Source organism: Petromyzon marinus, chromosome 42 (genome assembly GCF_048934315.1).
Source record: "Petromyzon marinus isolate PM22_M1 ecotype Great Lakes invasive population chromosome 42, UKy_Petmar_22M1.pri1.0, whole genome shotgun sequence".
Lineage (NCBI taxonomy): Eukaryota > Metazoa > Chordata > Hyperoartia > Petromyzontiformes > Petromyzontidae > Petromyzon > Petromyzon marinus.
This window is the reverse complement of record NC_133708.1, coordinates 1,508,845-1,524,142: the sequence shown is the minus strand read 5'-3', so window position 1 is coordinate 1,524,142 and position 15,298 is coordinate 1,508,845. Positions and strand designations below refer to the sequence as shown.

At 60.0% G+C, this 15,298-nt stretch overlaps 1 protein-coding gene across 3 annotated transcripts in view; it reads right to left on the bottom strand.

Moving 5' to 3' along the window:
* LOC116951295 (voltage-dependent calcium channel subunit alpha-2/delta-2-like) overlaps window positions 1-15,298 on the bottom strand; it is a 196,563-nt gene that overhangs the window by 166,842 nt on the left and 14,423 nt on the right. The window lies entirely within an intron of this gene.

The window sequence follows — 15,298 nt, the reverse complement described above, 5'->3', positions numbered from 1 at the left end:
ACGGCGTGTGGTGTAGCGACATCGTGGACACCACAGCGCTGTGGGTGTAGTAGCGGCCCTAGAGGGGCCCGGTGAGCGGTGTAGCGACATCGTGGACACCACAGAGGTGTGGGTGTAGTAGCAGCCCTAGAGAGTCACGGTGAGCGGTGTAGCGACATCGTGGACACCACAGTGGTGTGGGTGTAGTAGCGGCCCTAGAGAGTCACGGTGAGCGGTGTAGCGACATCGTGGACACCACAGTGCTGTGGGTGTAGTAGCGGCCCCAGAGGGGCCCGGTGAGCGGTGTAGCGACATCGTGGATACCGCAGTGCTGTGGGTGTAGTAGCAGCCCTAGAGGGGCCCGGTGAGCGGTGTAGCGAAATCGTGGACACCACAGTGGTGTGGGTGTAGTAGCGGCCCTAGAGGGGCCCGGTGAGCGGTGTAGCGACATCGTGGACACCACAGCGCTGTGGGTGTAGTAGCGGCCCTAGAGGGTCACGGTGAGCGGTGTAGCGACATCGTGGACACCACAGTGCTGTGGGTGTAGTAGCAGCCCTAGAGGGTCACGGCATGCGGTGTAGCGACATCGTGGACACCACAGTGCTGTGGGTGTAGTAGCGGCCCTAGAGGGGCCCGGTGAGCGGTGTAGCGACATCGTGGACACCACAGTGGTGTGGGTGTAGTAGCGGCCCTAGAGGGGCCCGGTGAGCGGTGTAGCGACATCGTGGACACCACAGTGCTGTGGGTGTAGTAGCGGCCCTAGAGGGGCCCGGTGAGCGGTGTAGCGACATCGTGGACACCATAGCGGTGTGGGTGTAGTAGCGGCCCTAGAGGGGCCCGGTGAGCGCTGGTTGATGGCGCTGGGTGGCACCACGCCTGGCGTGCAGTGCCAGCCCCTACAGGTCAGGGTGTGGAAGTGCGGCCAATTAACGAGGTTACTCGAGGCCATGGCACTCCGGTTGACCCGGGAGGACACGTGACCAGTTAAGTCTACAAGGGGGCGCAAAGTGGGGGCTAGGGGTGGTCACGTGATTGGGACCCAGATCCTTCCCGAGGATTCTGGAGGGTGGTCGTGGCCAAGGACGGAGCCGACCATGCCACAGAGGATCTAAGCCGGGTCCCCAGAGGGACCGGCGTTGTTGTTCATCCTGAAGCAATCTTCATCCACGTTCTCCGTTCAACGAGTCTCCAACACGTGGACCCGGACCCAAGCTGTTGGTCCCGGTCCGTAGTAGTAACTAGTGTAGTTAGTCTGGTGGTCACCACCTGGCTAGCTACACCAGTCACGTGGTAACTAGTGTAGTTAGTCTGGTGGTCACCACCTTGCTAACTACACCAGTCACGTGGTAACTGGTGTAGTCAGCCTAGTGGTCACCACCTGGCTAACTACACCAGTCACGTGGTAACTAGTGTAGCTAGCCTGGTGGTCACCACCCGGCTAACTACACCAGTCACGTGGTAACTAGTGTAGTTACTAGTGTAGTAACTAGTGTAGTTAGCCTGGTGGTCACCACCCGGCTAACTACACCAGTCACGTGGTAACTAGTGCAGCTAGCCTGGTGGTCACCACCCGGCTAACTACACCAGTCACGTGGTAACTAGTGTAGTTACTAGTGTAGTAACTAGTGTAGTTAGCCTGGTGGTCACCACCTGGCTAACTACACCAGTCACGTGGTAACTAGTGTAGTTAGACTGGTGGTCACACCTGGCTAACTACACCAGTCACGTGGTAACTAGTGCAGTTAGCCTGGTGGTCACCACCTGGCTAACTACACCAGTCACGTGGTAACTAGTGTAGTTACTAGTGTAGTAACTAGTGTAATTAGCCTGGTGGTCACCAACCGGCTAACTACACCAGTCACGTGGTAACTAGTGTAGTTAGCCTGGTGGTCACCACCCGGCTAACTACACCAGTCACGCGGTAACTAGTGCAGCTAGCCTGGTGGTCACCACCTGGCTAACTACACTAGTTACCGCGTGACTAGTGTAGTTAGCCTGGTGGTCACCACCTGGCTAACTACACCAGTCACGTGGTAACTATTGTAGCTAGCCTGGCGGTTACCACCTGGATAACTACACCAGTCACGTGGTAACTAGTGTAGCTAGCCTGGTGGTCACCACCTGGCTAACTACACCAGTCACGTGGTAACTAGTGTAGTTAGCCTGTTAGTCACCACCTGGCTAACTATACTAGTTACCACGTGGTAACTGGTGCAGTTCGCCTAGTGGTCACCACCATCGGTTGTTATTCTGTTAAGGGGAAGTTACCCCATGTGTTGTAGTTAAATAAATGTGTTGCCTCCAAGTCTACACCTGCGACTCAGTTGAACTCACTATACCTGGATGCTGATGATGATAATGCTTATTACGATGATGATGACGATGGCCAGTTTGTGATTACCATGATGCTAATCATGATAAGCAGAGCATCATTATGAACTTAGTAATTCGATCATTCTGATTTGCAAATTGTGATGATGATGATGATGCCTGGATTCCAATGATACTTACAATGACTATTAAAATAGCACGATAGCTCAATTGCCCATCCGGGGTCAAACTCAGCTCCAGTACCTTCAGGGGTAACGAAAAATAGGTCGTGGGTTTGCGGCATCTTTACAGACCTCATTCTACGGAATGACCCAGACTCGTCGTATGAAAAGAGAAGTGCCATAACTGAACAAATACGAAACTATGTTTTTATTTAACCAGCTGTCAGGCCCCACTGAGCTATATAGCTCTTTTTCAGAAGCGACCTGGCCAGCACGAATGACAGCTTAACGAAATGGCTCATCATCATGTGGACATTTCTAGCAGCCAAATACTCTGAACGTGTCATGTTGATTCCGAATGTGGAGAGAAGTAAGAAACATCTCATAGCCACTGTGACGATGATAAGACATGTAACCTACAAATATACAGCAGGCGTCAGGGTCGCAAACAAACCCACGACCTCCTGCATACCAGGCGAGGTAGTTAACATCTCCTAGCCACCGTGGTGTTAGGGTCTGGGATCGAACCCACGACCTCCTGCATACCAGGCGAGGTAGTTAACACCTCCTAGCCACCGTGGTGTTAGGGTCTGGGATCGAACCCACGACCTCCTGCATACCAGGCGAGGTAGTTAACACCTCCTAGCCACCGTGGTGTTAGGGTCTGGGATCGAACTCACGACCTCCTGCATACCAGGCGAGGTAGTTAACATCTCCTAGCCACCGTGGTGTTAGGGTCTGGGATCGAACCCACGACCTCCTGCATACCAGGCGAGGTAGTTAACATCTCCTAGCCACCGTGGTGTTAGGGTCTGGGATCGAACCCACGACCTCCTGCATACCAGGCGAGGTAGTTAACATCTCCTAGTCACCGTGGTGTTAGGGTCTGGGATTGAACCCACGACCTCCTGCATACCAGGCGAGGTAGTTAACATCTCCTAGCCACCGTGGTGTTAGGGTCTGGGATCGAACTCACGACCTCCTGCATACCAGGCGAGGTAGTTAACATCTCCTAGCCACCGTGGTGTTAGAGTCTGGGATCGAACCCACGACCTCCTGCATACCAGGCGAGGTAGTTAACATCTCCTAGCCACCGTGGTGTTAGGGTCTGGGATCGAACCCACGACCTCCTGCATACCAGGCGAGGTAGTTAACATCTCCTAGCCACCGTGGTGTTAGGGTCTGGGATCGAACCCACGACCTCTTGCATACCAGGTGAGGTAGTTAACAGCTCCTAGCCACCGTGGTGTTAGGGTCTGGGATCGAACCCACGACCTCCTGCATACCAGGTGAGGTAGTTAACATCTCCTAGCCACCGTGGTGTTAGGGTCTGGGATCGAACCCACGACCTCCTGCATACCAGGCGAGGTAGTTAACACCTCCTAGCCACCGTGGTGTTAGGGTCTGGGATCGAACCCACGACCTCCTGCATACCAGGCGAGGTAGTTAACACCCCCTAGCCACCGTGGTGTTAGGGTCTGGGATCGAACCCACGACCTCCTGCATACCAGGCGAGGTAGTTAACATCTCCCAGCCACCGTGGTGTTAGGGTCTGGGATCGAACCCACGACCTCCTGCATACCAGGCGAGGTAGTTAACATCTCCCAGCCACCGTGATGCCCACATCCGGCGCTGCCACCATGCGGGTGGCGCAACGATCGGTGAGGTCCACGCGCGGTGGGGTAACGTCGTGGGCAGGTGGGGTAACGTCGTGGGCAGGTGGGGTAACGTCGTGGGCAGGTGGGGTAACGTCGTGGGCAGGTGGGGTATCGTCGTGGGCAGGTGGGGTAACGTCGTGGGCACTCCCGGGTCCCCTCCCCCCACAGCCCTCACCCAACGCGGCTGCTGCGAGTGGAGAAAGCCGCATTTTGTTTTTGTTTTTTTCCGCCAGCACCGTCGAGGGCGGCAACAATTGCAGGGCCTGCGCCTTTGCCCGTAACAGCTGCGGCCGCCGCCGCCTTTGATTGCTTCCACGTGGCAGAGCTGAGCTGTGCGCTTGAACCGCTCGGGGCGTGGAGCGGGTGGGTGGTGGGTGGGTGGTGTATGGGGGTGCGTGGGTGGTGGGTGGTGGGTGGGTGGTGTATGGGGGTGCGTGGGTGGTGGGTGCGTGGTGGGTGGGGGTGGGTGGTAGGTGGGGCGTGGTGGTGGGTGGGTGATGGGTGGGTGATGGGTGGGGTGGGTGGTGAGTGGTGAGTGGTGGTGGGTGGGTGAGGGTGGGTGGGGGGTGGATCGTGGGTGGATGGGGGGTGGGTGGGGGGTGGTTGGTGGGTGGGGGGTGGTTGGGGGGTGGGGGTGGTTGGTAGGTGGGTGGTGGGTGGGGCGTGGCTGGTGGGTGGGTGGTGGATGGGTGGGGTGGATGGTGGTGGGTGGTGGGTAGGTGATGGTGGGTGATGGGTGAGTGGTGGGTGGGGGATGGATGAGTGGTGGGTGATGGTGTGTGGTGGGTGGGTGATGGGTGAGTGGTGGGTGATGGGTAAGGGTGGGTGATGGGTGAGGGTGGGTGATGGGTGGGTGATGGGTGAGTGGTGGGTGATGGGTGAGTGGTGGGTGATGGGTAAGGGTGGGTGATGGGTGAGTGGTGGGTAATAGGTGAGTGGTGGGTGATGGGTGAGCGGTGGGTAATGGGTGAGTGGTGGGTGATGGGTGAGTGGTGGGTAATGGGTGAGTGGTGGGTGTGGGTGGTGATGGGTGAGTGGTGGGTGGGTGGTGGGTGAGTGGTGGGTGATGGGTGAGTGGTGGGTGTGGGTGGTGATGGGTGAGTGGTGGGTGAAGGGTGAGTGGTGGGTGGGTGATGGGTGAGTAGTGGGTGGTGAGTGGTGGGTTTGAGTGGTGGGTGTGGGTGGTGAGGGGTGAGTGGTGGGTGAGTGGTGGGTGAAGGGTGAGTGGTGGGTGAGTGGTGGGTGGTGATGGGTGAGTGGTGGGTGAGTGGTGGGTGGGTGGTGGGTGTGGGTGGTGATGGGTGAGTGGTGGGTGAGTGGTGGGTGAAGGGTGAGTGGTGGGTGAGTGGTGGGTGGTGATGGGTGAGTGGTGGGTGAGTGGTGGGTGGGTTATGGGTGTGGGTGGTGATACCCCTGTCAGCTCCAGCGCCACCCGCTCTTGTGACCGACAGCGCGGCGCGCGACGGAGACTTTGTTCAAGAACCGCGCTCGCGTTACCGTCGAGTGCCCGCCGGCGTTTTGGCGAGCGGCGGCGGTCGCGATCACCGCGTGGCACAGCAAGGTGGGGGGGAGTGGGGGTGTGGGGGGGAAAAGCTGAGTCAGGGATGCGATGGCGACGATGGTGATGGTGCGTGGGGAGAAGAAAATCTAACGGGGAGAGGGACGGGAAGGAGTCGGGAGGGAAGTTTCGCCAAGACGGACAAAGAGGAGTAGGAGGAGGAGGGGCACGACTCAAGATGAGCAGCAGGGAGGGAGGACGAGGAGGAGGTGATGACCGGGCCAAGGTCCCCCGGATGAATTGCGCCTTATGAATGTAAATTATTAGTTAGTATTAAGATGTCGGGTGATGAAGAGAGGGCGGTGGTGTTAATGATGATGGTTGAGAGTGTGGAGAAGGGAAGAGGAGGAGGAGGAGGGAGAAGGAGCGAGCACCAGTGAGCTGCACGGTGTAGGAGGAGGAGGAGCGGCATCTGTGTTCAGAGTGGGGGCGGCCACGCACAGGAGCCACGGGCACTACGGGAGGCTCGGGCTGGACGGGGAATCCACTGCTGGGGCAGGCGTCGTCAGTGCGCGGTTGTGAAGGTGGGCCCAGCAACAGACATGGGGGAACAGCAGGAGACGTGGGGGGAACAACAGGAGACGTGGGAGGAACAGCAGGAGACGTGGGGGGAACAGCAGGAGACGTGGGGGGAACAGCAGGAGACGTGGGGGGAACAGCAGGAGACGTGGGGGGAACAACAGGAGACGTGGGGGGAACAACAGGAGACGTTGGGAGAACAGCAGGAGACGTGAGGGAACAGCAGGAGACGTTGGGGAACAGCAGGAGACGTGGGGGGAACAATAGGAGACGTGGGGGGGGAACAGCAGGAGACGTGGGGGAACAACAGGAGACGTGGGGGGAACAACAGGAGACGTGGGGGGAACAGCAGGAGACGTGGGGAACAGCAGGAGACGTGGGGGAACAGCAGGAGACGTGGGGAACAGCAGGAGACGTGGGAGAACAGCAGGAGACGTGGGGAACAGCAGGAGACGTGGGGGAACAACAGGAGACGTGGGGGAACAGCAGGAGACGTGGGGGTAACGACAGGAGACGTGGGGGAACAACAGCAGACGTGGGGGGAACAACAGCAGACGTGGGGGGAACAACAGGAGACGTGAGGGAACAGCAGGAGACGTGGGGGGAACAGCAGGAGACGTGGGGGAACAACAGGAGACGTAGGGGGGGGAACAGCAGGAGACGTGGGGGGAACAGCAGGAGACGTGGGTGGAACAACAGGAGACGTGGGGGGACAACAGGAGACGTGGGGGGAACAGCAGGAGACGTGGGGGAACAACAGGAGACGGGGGGGGAACAGCAGGAGACGTGGGGGAACAGCAGGAGACGTGGGGGGAACAGCAGCAGACGTGGGGGGAACAGCAGGAGACGTGGGGGGACAACAGGAGACGTGGGGGGACAACAGGAGACGTGGGGGGGGAACAGCAGGAGACGTGGGGGAACAGCAGGAGACGTGGGGGGAACAACAGGAGACGTGGGGGAACAGCAGGAGACGTGGGGGGAACAGCAGGAGACGTGGGGGAACAGCAGGAGACGTGGGGGGAACAGCAGGAGACGTGGGGGGAACAACAGGAGACGTGAGGGAACAGCAGGAGACGTGGGGGGAACAGCAGGAGACGTGGGGGGAACAGCAGGAGACGTGGGGGGACAACAGGAGACGTGGGGGGAACAGCAGCAGACGTGGGGGGAACAGCAGGAGACGTGGGGGGACAACAGGAGACGTGGGGGGGGGGACATCAGGAGACGTGGGGGGAACAGCAGGAGACGTGGGGGAACAACAGGAGACGTGGGGGGGGAACAGCAGGAGACGTGGGGGAACAGCAGGAGACGTGGGGGGAACAACAGGAGACGTGGGGGAACAGCAGGAGACGTGGGGGAACAGCAGGAGACGTGGGGGAACAGCAGGAGACGTGGGGGGAACAGCAGGAGACGTGGGGGGAACAGCAGGAGACGTGGGGTAACAGCAGGAGACGTGGGGGGAACAGCAGGAGACGGTGGGGGAACAACAGGAGACGTGGGGGGAACAGCAGGAGACGTGGGGGGAACAGCAGGAGACGTGGGGGGAACAGCAGGAGACGTGGGGGAACAGCAGGAGACGTGGGGGAACAGCAGGAGACGTGGGGGGAACAGCAGGAGACGTGGGGGGAACAGCAGGAGACGTGGGGGGAACAGCAGGAGACGTGGGGGGACAACAGGAGACGTGGGGGGAACAGCAAGAGCACGACGATTCGGTTTCGCTTCAATGGCATCCGCCGGCCATCACATCGCCCTCGCGATCATGGGCACCCGTCCCACCGTGCACCCTCAGCCCCGGTTAGCTTGACAGCTTCGTGGCGAATTCCTGGCGATCGGACCACGATGGCACCACAATGGCACCACGAGCGTGCCGCGTGCGCCGAACTGCTTTCGCGCCGTGCTGAGCCAACCGCGCCAGCCGGAAGTGACGACGACGTGCACGAGGTGCTGCCCCCCTTGAATCGGCGCCCCACTCGCAGCACGTGACCACACGGCTCACGTGCACGCGCGCGCCCTCGTGTCACAGCAACAACGTCGACTCTGCCACGCCTCAACGACGCCTGCGTAGCTCGGCTCGGCGAGTTGGGCGCCTTGCAGAGCTCAGCTTGTCTGCCGAGTGGACCCTGCGCGGGTGGCCCCTGCCGGAGTGGCCCCTGCCGGAGTGGCCCCTGCCGAGTGGCCCTGCCGAGTGGCCCCTGGCGAAGTCTTCGCAGTAACAGGGCGGGTGCCAAAAATCACGACGCTCGTCCACCTTCGTCGCCCCCGAATGCTGATGTTTCACGCGCTGCACCAGGCGCTCTTCCGTCCCAGATGTCATTCGCCACCGATTTCAGTCGTGGACGGGAATCGGTAATTATCGGGTCACTGGGTTCCAGAGGAACCATTCGTTACAAGGATAAAGATCCCTCGTGTAGCCTTAGCAGACTGTTGGGGCAAGTGCTGTTTGCCAGCATCAATGAAGGTCGGCACGGCACACGAGGGGGTGGGTGGCTAACACCGCGTTCAGCCGCCTTTGTCTTCCCAATCCGGGCGAGTCGACCGAGGAGAGGCGCGGGACCGGTTCAAAAATTGGCTCTCACTGGGATTGGGTCGTGAGCGTGAATCGAACTCGGGGTCGCCGGGTTCGTAGCTGCAGTGCGGCGCTCACTGCTGCGCCACCGCTCCTCGCAATAAAGAGGCGCACACGCGCACACACGCACGCACACACACACACGCGCGCACACACACACACACGCGCGCACACGCACGCACACACACACACGCGCGCACACACACACACGTGCACACACACACGCACACACACGCGCACACACACGCGCGCAAACACGCGCGCACACACACGCGCACGCACACGCACACACGCGCATGCACACGCACACACACACGTACGCACACGCACACACGCACGCACACGCACGCACACACATGCACGCACACGCACGCACACACATGCACGCACACGCACGCACACACATGAACGCACACGCACGCACACACACACACGCACGCACACACGTGCACACACGCACACACACGCACGCACGCACACACACACACACACGCACACACACGCACGCACACACAGGCGCGCGTGCACTCTCCGCCGTGTCGATGTTGATGTCGGCCTCGGTCGCGATTTTGAATTCATATCTAATAAATATTAATGCGCTCCGCGATGGGAGAGAAGAAAGGGATTGTCCACCATCCACACGGAGCTTTTGTGCGCGGTGGGGAGCTGTGGGGGGGGGGGAGGGGGCTGTGGTGGGGGGTACCTTTGATTCCCGACTGTTCATCGCACAGCCGGGAGGTCGCGTCTCATACAAAAAGACAAAGATCCCCCCCATAGCATTCACAGCCTGCGCTGGGGCAAGCGCTGTGAGCGAGCAGCACCTATGACGACCGGCACGGCAACACGAGGGGGTGGGTGGCCACAGCAACCACGCCCGGCCGACGAAACCTTAACAGACACTTGGAGAGAGACACGTGCGTACACGGAGAGCCACAGGGCCTCGCAGGGGACACGCAGAGAGAGGTGGATTAGAAACAAGCCGCAGGAGTGGGACTGTGGCCATGTGACCCACGCCTCGGGCCGCACGGTCAACGCCACTGGGGTCCGCGCTCCTTCAACGGAGCAGGAGGGCGGGCAGCAGCAGCAGCAGGAGGAGGAGGAAGGGCGGCGACACGACACGAACTCTCTCGCTGTGTGCGATGCGCTCGCGTCGTGGCGAGTAGCGAGCAGCCAGGATCTCGACATTGACAATGGGCTCACGAATACCTCGCTGCTGTTGCTGCTGCTGTTAGCATCACGCGCACGAATCGATTCGAATTGACAACAATGAGCACTCAAACGACACGCATCTCCCAGACGTACCCGGCTCTCCACGAGAAAATGACAAAGGTCCCCCGTATAGCCTGGAACGGATTGTTGGGGCAAGTGCTGTTAGCGAGCAGCACCTATGAAGGCCGGCACGGCACACGAGTGGGTTGGTGGTCAACACCACGCCCGGCCGCCTTTGTCTCCCCAGTGGGGATATTCACACAACAGACCAGGTACTCATTTGAGGTTGAGTCGATCTAGGGGAGGCCCGAAAGCGATTCAAATAATCGTCACCGGTGTTGGCCGTGAGCGGGAATCGCACTCGGGTCGCCGGGTTCGTAGCGCTAACCGCTGCACCACCGCTCCCCGCCACAACACACACTCGCCGAGTATTCTTTACACATCCCATCAGCCGCACACACGCACACGCACGCACACGCATGCATTTCCCTCTGAGAGTGCGCGATTTCAGCAGCGTCGACGCGATAGCAAACGCAACTCTGGCCCGGTTTTGACATTCAGTCTCTCATCAGCAGCAGAGTCAGACTCTGCTTGAACCGATGCTGGCGAGTTGCCAGATGTTCATTAAACAAAGACCCCCCCCCCCATCTCTCTCTGTTCACACTGTCGCCAAATGACAAGGACATCCACAGCTCTTACAAGGCTCGTCGCGTTCGCCGCAGCGACGAGGCGACAAGACCCCCCCCCCCCAGCACGTTGTGGTTTGGAACGAGGAGACCGCCCTCGTTCCGAGTCGCCTCCAGCGAGCGGCTCCGTCGCCAACTCCTCGCCGCTGCCGCTGCCACACGCGACGCCGTCACGGTCCCGGGGTGGCCGCTTCGAGGCCCATCTCCCGGCGCGGCAGCTCAAACAATGGGGCGGAGACAGGAATCTTAAATCCCCCCCCGCCCCCCAACGTGTCCATCCACCCAATCAGGAGGTAGACACACCACAGTAATTGATATATAGCAGAGAAAACACGTGTTCAATTTAAGTTAATTCATTCATGTAGGGGACCCTATTTTTTTAACTTGACGTGTAAGGCAATACCCCCCTCGCCCCCCGGCCCCCTTCATCCTCCCGAGCCCCCTTGGGAAGTTTCTCGAGCCGCCTCTCTGTGTGGGGGTCGGGTAAAGTGTGGGGACACCGCCCAGCGCCTCCTCCCATCTCGATGCGTCGTCGTTCATTGGCCGCTCGTGTGTTCATGCACGTGACCACTGCCACGTGACCACTCCCGCGTGACCACCGCCACGTGACCACCGCCACGTGACCACTGCCCCGTGACCACCGCTCGTGACCACTGCCCCGTGACTACTCCCGCGTGACCACTCCCGCGTGACCACTCCCGCGTGACTACTGCCCCGTGACCACTCCCCCGTGACCACTCCCGCGTGACCACCGCCACGTGACCACCGCCACGTGACCACTCCCGCGTGACTACTGCCCCGTGACCACTCCCCCGTGACCACCGCCACGTGACCACTCCCGCGTGACTACTGCCACGTGACCACTGCCCCGTGACCACCGCCACGTGACCACTCCCGCGTGACTACTGCCCCGTGACCACCGCTCGTGAACCAACACGACCGACGGGTGGTGGGCGGTGGCGGCGGTGTGTTGCCGCGTGACACCCTCACGATGGATTGCGTTATCTCATCACCGGGCGTCATTACCGCCGCGTTAACGATGGGCAGCAGCTGCATTGCTGCTGCCTAACCAGCCGGGAGGGGGCCGTGGGCAGAGGGGGGGGGGCAGGGTGGATGTCACGGGAGGTCACCAGCAACCCCCGCGAAACGAGACAACACTTTTAAATTACTCCGCGGCACAGAGGTCACCGGGCTAGAGGTCAGAGCGGCCGCAAAGCGAGCCTGGGGTTCCGCTCCTGGTGTCAGCAGCTGCGCCAGCCGTATGTGATATTTCTCAGGGAAGCGAGGTGAAGGTCCCTCGCTTGTAGCCTTTTAGCAGACTGCTGGGGCGAGTGCTGCACCGACGAAGGCCGGCACGGCGCGCCTATGAAGGGCCTCGTGAAGGTCAACACCGATGCCCGGCTGCCTTTGCCCCCCGAGGTGCTGATGTTTACCACACGGCACCAGGTAGCAATTTAAGGTCGAGTCGTCCTAGGGGAGGCTCGGGAACGGTTCGTGCAATCGTCACCGATGTTGGTGGCCGTGAGCCGAATCTAACTGGAGGTGGCCGGGTTCACAGGGCAATGCGCTAACCACAGCGCCACCGCTCCCCCAAATGCAAACCCACTCCCGACACCGCATCAGGTACCCAGTTAAGGCTGAGTCGACCTCGAACCGGTTCAGATATTCGTCACCGATTGCATTCGCCGTAAGCGGAAATCGAACTCGCGCCATCGTCGTCGAGGTTTTACAGCACAGTGCGCTAACCGTGGCGCCGCCGCTCCCCACACAAAGACAACGATCCCCCATGTAGCCTTTACAGACTGTTGGGGCAAGGCCACAACGGCGCACGAGGGGGTGGGTGGCCAGCACCACGCCCGGCCGCCTTTGTCTCCCCAGTGGCGATGTTTACACACCACACCAGGCACTCGTTTAAAGCTGAGCCGACCTAGGGGAGGGCCCAAGACCGGTTCAAATAATCGTCCCTGGTGTTGGTCGAGACCAGGAATCCAACTCGGCTCACTGGATTCACAGCACAGCGCGCTAACCGTTGCGCCACCGCTCCCCATACACTCACACTGCCACACTGCCACACACACACACACACACGCGCACACACACACGCGCACACACACACACACACGCGCACGCACACACACACGGCGTTATTACAGAGAGAGGGGCAGGCGTCTGGGGTTGTAACGAGCCGAGCAAATTGATTGTGAATGACCACGCCCGGCTGCACACGCACTGCCCCGTGACCGTATACACTGCCGCGTGACCGTACGCACTGCCGCGTGACCGTACACACTGCCGCGTGACCGTACACACTGCCCCGTGACCGTACACACTGCCCCGTGACCGTACACACTGCCGCGTGACCGTACACACTGCCGCGTGACCGTGCACACTGCCGCGTGACCACACGACTTAATCACTGAGCGCGCGTGCGCGATCCCGACTCAAATCTCTCACAACAGCAACATCGTCATCACAGCTCCTCTCCCCGCACCACACCAACATCATATCAACCATCATCAGCCAGGGTCAATCCACTGCTGGATAAACGACGATCCCTAACCCTCCCCCCAACGCCAGCGCCTTGCTAATTAAATCGTTCCATCTCCCCAAGTCCAGCCCTCTCCGCCGTCTTCCATTCCACTCGTGCTGTTCGTACCAGAAGAAAAAGACAAATATCCCCCGTGTAGCCTTAACAGACTATACGGGCAAGTGCAGTTAGCGTGCACCTATGAAAGCCGGCACGGCGCACGAGAGTGTGGGTGGACAGCACCACGCCCGGCCGCCTTTGTCTCCCCAGTGGCGATGTTTAGTGCACTCCGCACCAGGTACCGGTTTTGATCATCGTCACCGGTGTCGACGGTGAGCGGGAATCGAACTCGGCTCGCCGGGTTCGCGGCGCAGCTCAGCTCTCACCGCCACACGCGCGCGATTGCCGTGTGTGGGCAAATGAGATCGGAAGGGCTCGGATCAACAACGGAGGGGATTCGAGGCTCCCCCTGCACGCGCACTCACTCACACGCGCGTCCGCATCCACTTGCGTCTGGAGTCCGCTAATGAACAGAGGCCACCTCGAGCTCGCCACTGCAGACGCACAGAGCGCTCCCTCATTATCATCCTCGCAGCACGGGCGGGGGGGGGGCTGTGCTACACAGCAACAGCCGCTGTGACGTCAACGCCGCGCTCATGCCAGGCTAGGTGCACATTGAGGCCGCCACGTGAAATGTTGAAGGCTGACTGCTCGCGGGTGGTCACAGGATAGACCCAGCAGGTGTCACGGGGTTCACTGACTGATATGACCGGCAGATACACCACCTGTGCTTCCCGCTGTGCCAGGCTAGGTGCAGGTGCCATGGGTTGACTGACTGAGATGACCGGCAGATGCACCACCTGTGTCCCTAAACTGTGCCAACTTGCTGTGCTTTAGCCACCCGGCGCTCCGCTCGTTGTTGTGAGCGTCGCTCCTCCGCCCTCCGTTGTTGTTGGAGGGTGACTACCTCCAACTGTCCAGTAGCGTCCTTCACGAGCCTCCTCCACAGAGGCCGATCTTGACACCGCTGGTACCAGTCATCGGCAAGTCCACTCAGCTCCACATCCTCCTGTACCACATCAGCTCCATCTCTTCTCTAGCCCGTGCCGCGCCCGTTCAGCCCCCTCAAACCGACCAAATTAAAGATGCTTGGGCATGCGCTGACGGGGAATGCGGGCTACATTACGCATCCAACACAGCCTCGCCTGGCGGAGAAGCACTGAATGGGACTGCATCCAGATCTTTCAAGAGTGTGGGAGCTCATCACACTGTTATCCAGTCTGGCTAAACCCAGGGTGGGCCGTTGGCAGGGCCAGCGTGAATGTGCCAAACCGGCGCAGATGTTCCATCCATCCGGGAAGGCGGTCCACGTTTCGCAGGCATAGAAGAAGGGAGTGCGACGCGACTGTGGCCGAGAAGAGGATGCAAATGCAAAGGCACACATATTTACACGGGCACACACAAAGACAAAGATCCCCCATATAGCCTTCATAGGCAGTCGGCGTAAGTGCTGTTAGGGAGCACCTGTGAAGGTTGGAACGGCAGACGGCGGAGAGTGTGGGTGGCCGACACCACGCCCGGCCGCCTTTGTCTTCCCCAGTACTGACATTGAATACAAACCACAACCAGGTACTTGTTAAAGGCTGAGTCGACCTAGGGGAGGCCCAGGAGCGGTTCACATATTCCCCGCCGCTGTTATTGGTCGTGATCGGGACTCGAACTCAGGTGGGCAGGTTTCTCAGCGGAGCGCGCTAACCACTGCGCCACCGCTCCTCCCCCCCACCCCAAGCGCGCACACAAAGCACAAGAGGCGATACAGTGCTGAGTTACAGACCCATCAGGACACGTGTCCCTGGGGTTTCACAAGGGTAATGCGTGGATGTGAATGCGTGTGTACGCGTGTGTACGCGTGTGTACGCGTGTGTACGTGTGTGTACGTGTGTGTACGCGTGTGTACGCGTGTGTACGTGTGTGTACGTGTGTGTACGCGTGTGTACGCGTGTGTACGTGTGTGTACGCGTGTTTGTGTGCGTGTCCGCACGGGGCGCTGTTGTGCAGTGTTAGCGAGCCGAGTTGGATTCCCGCTCACGAACAAAAAACATCGGTG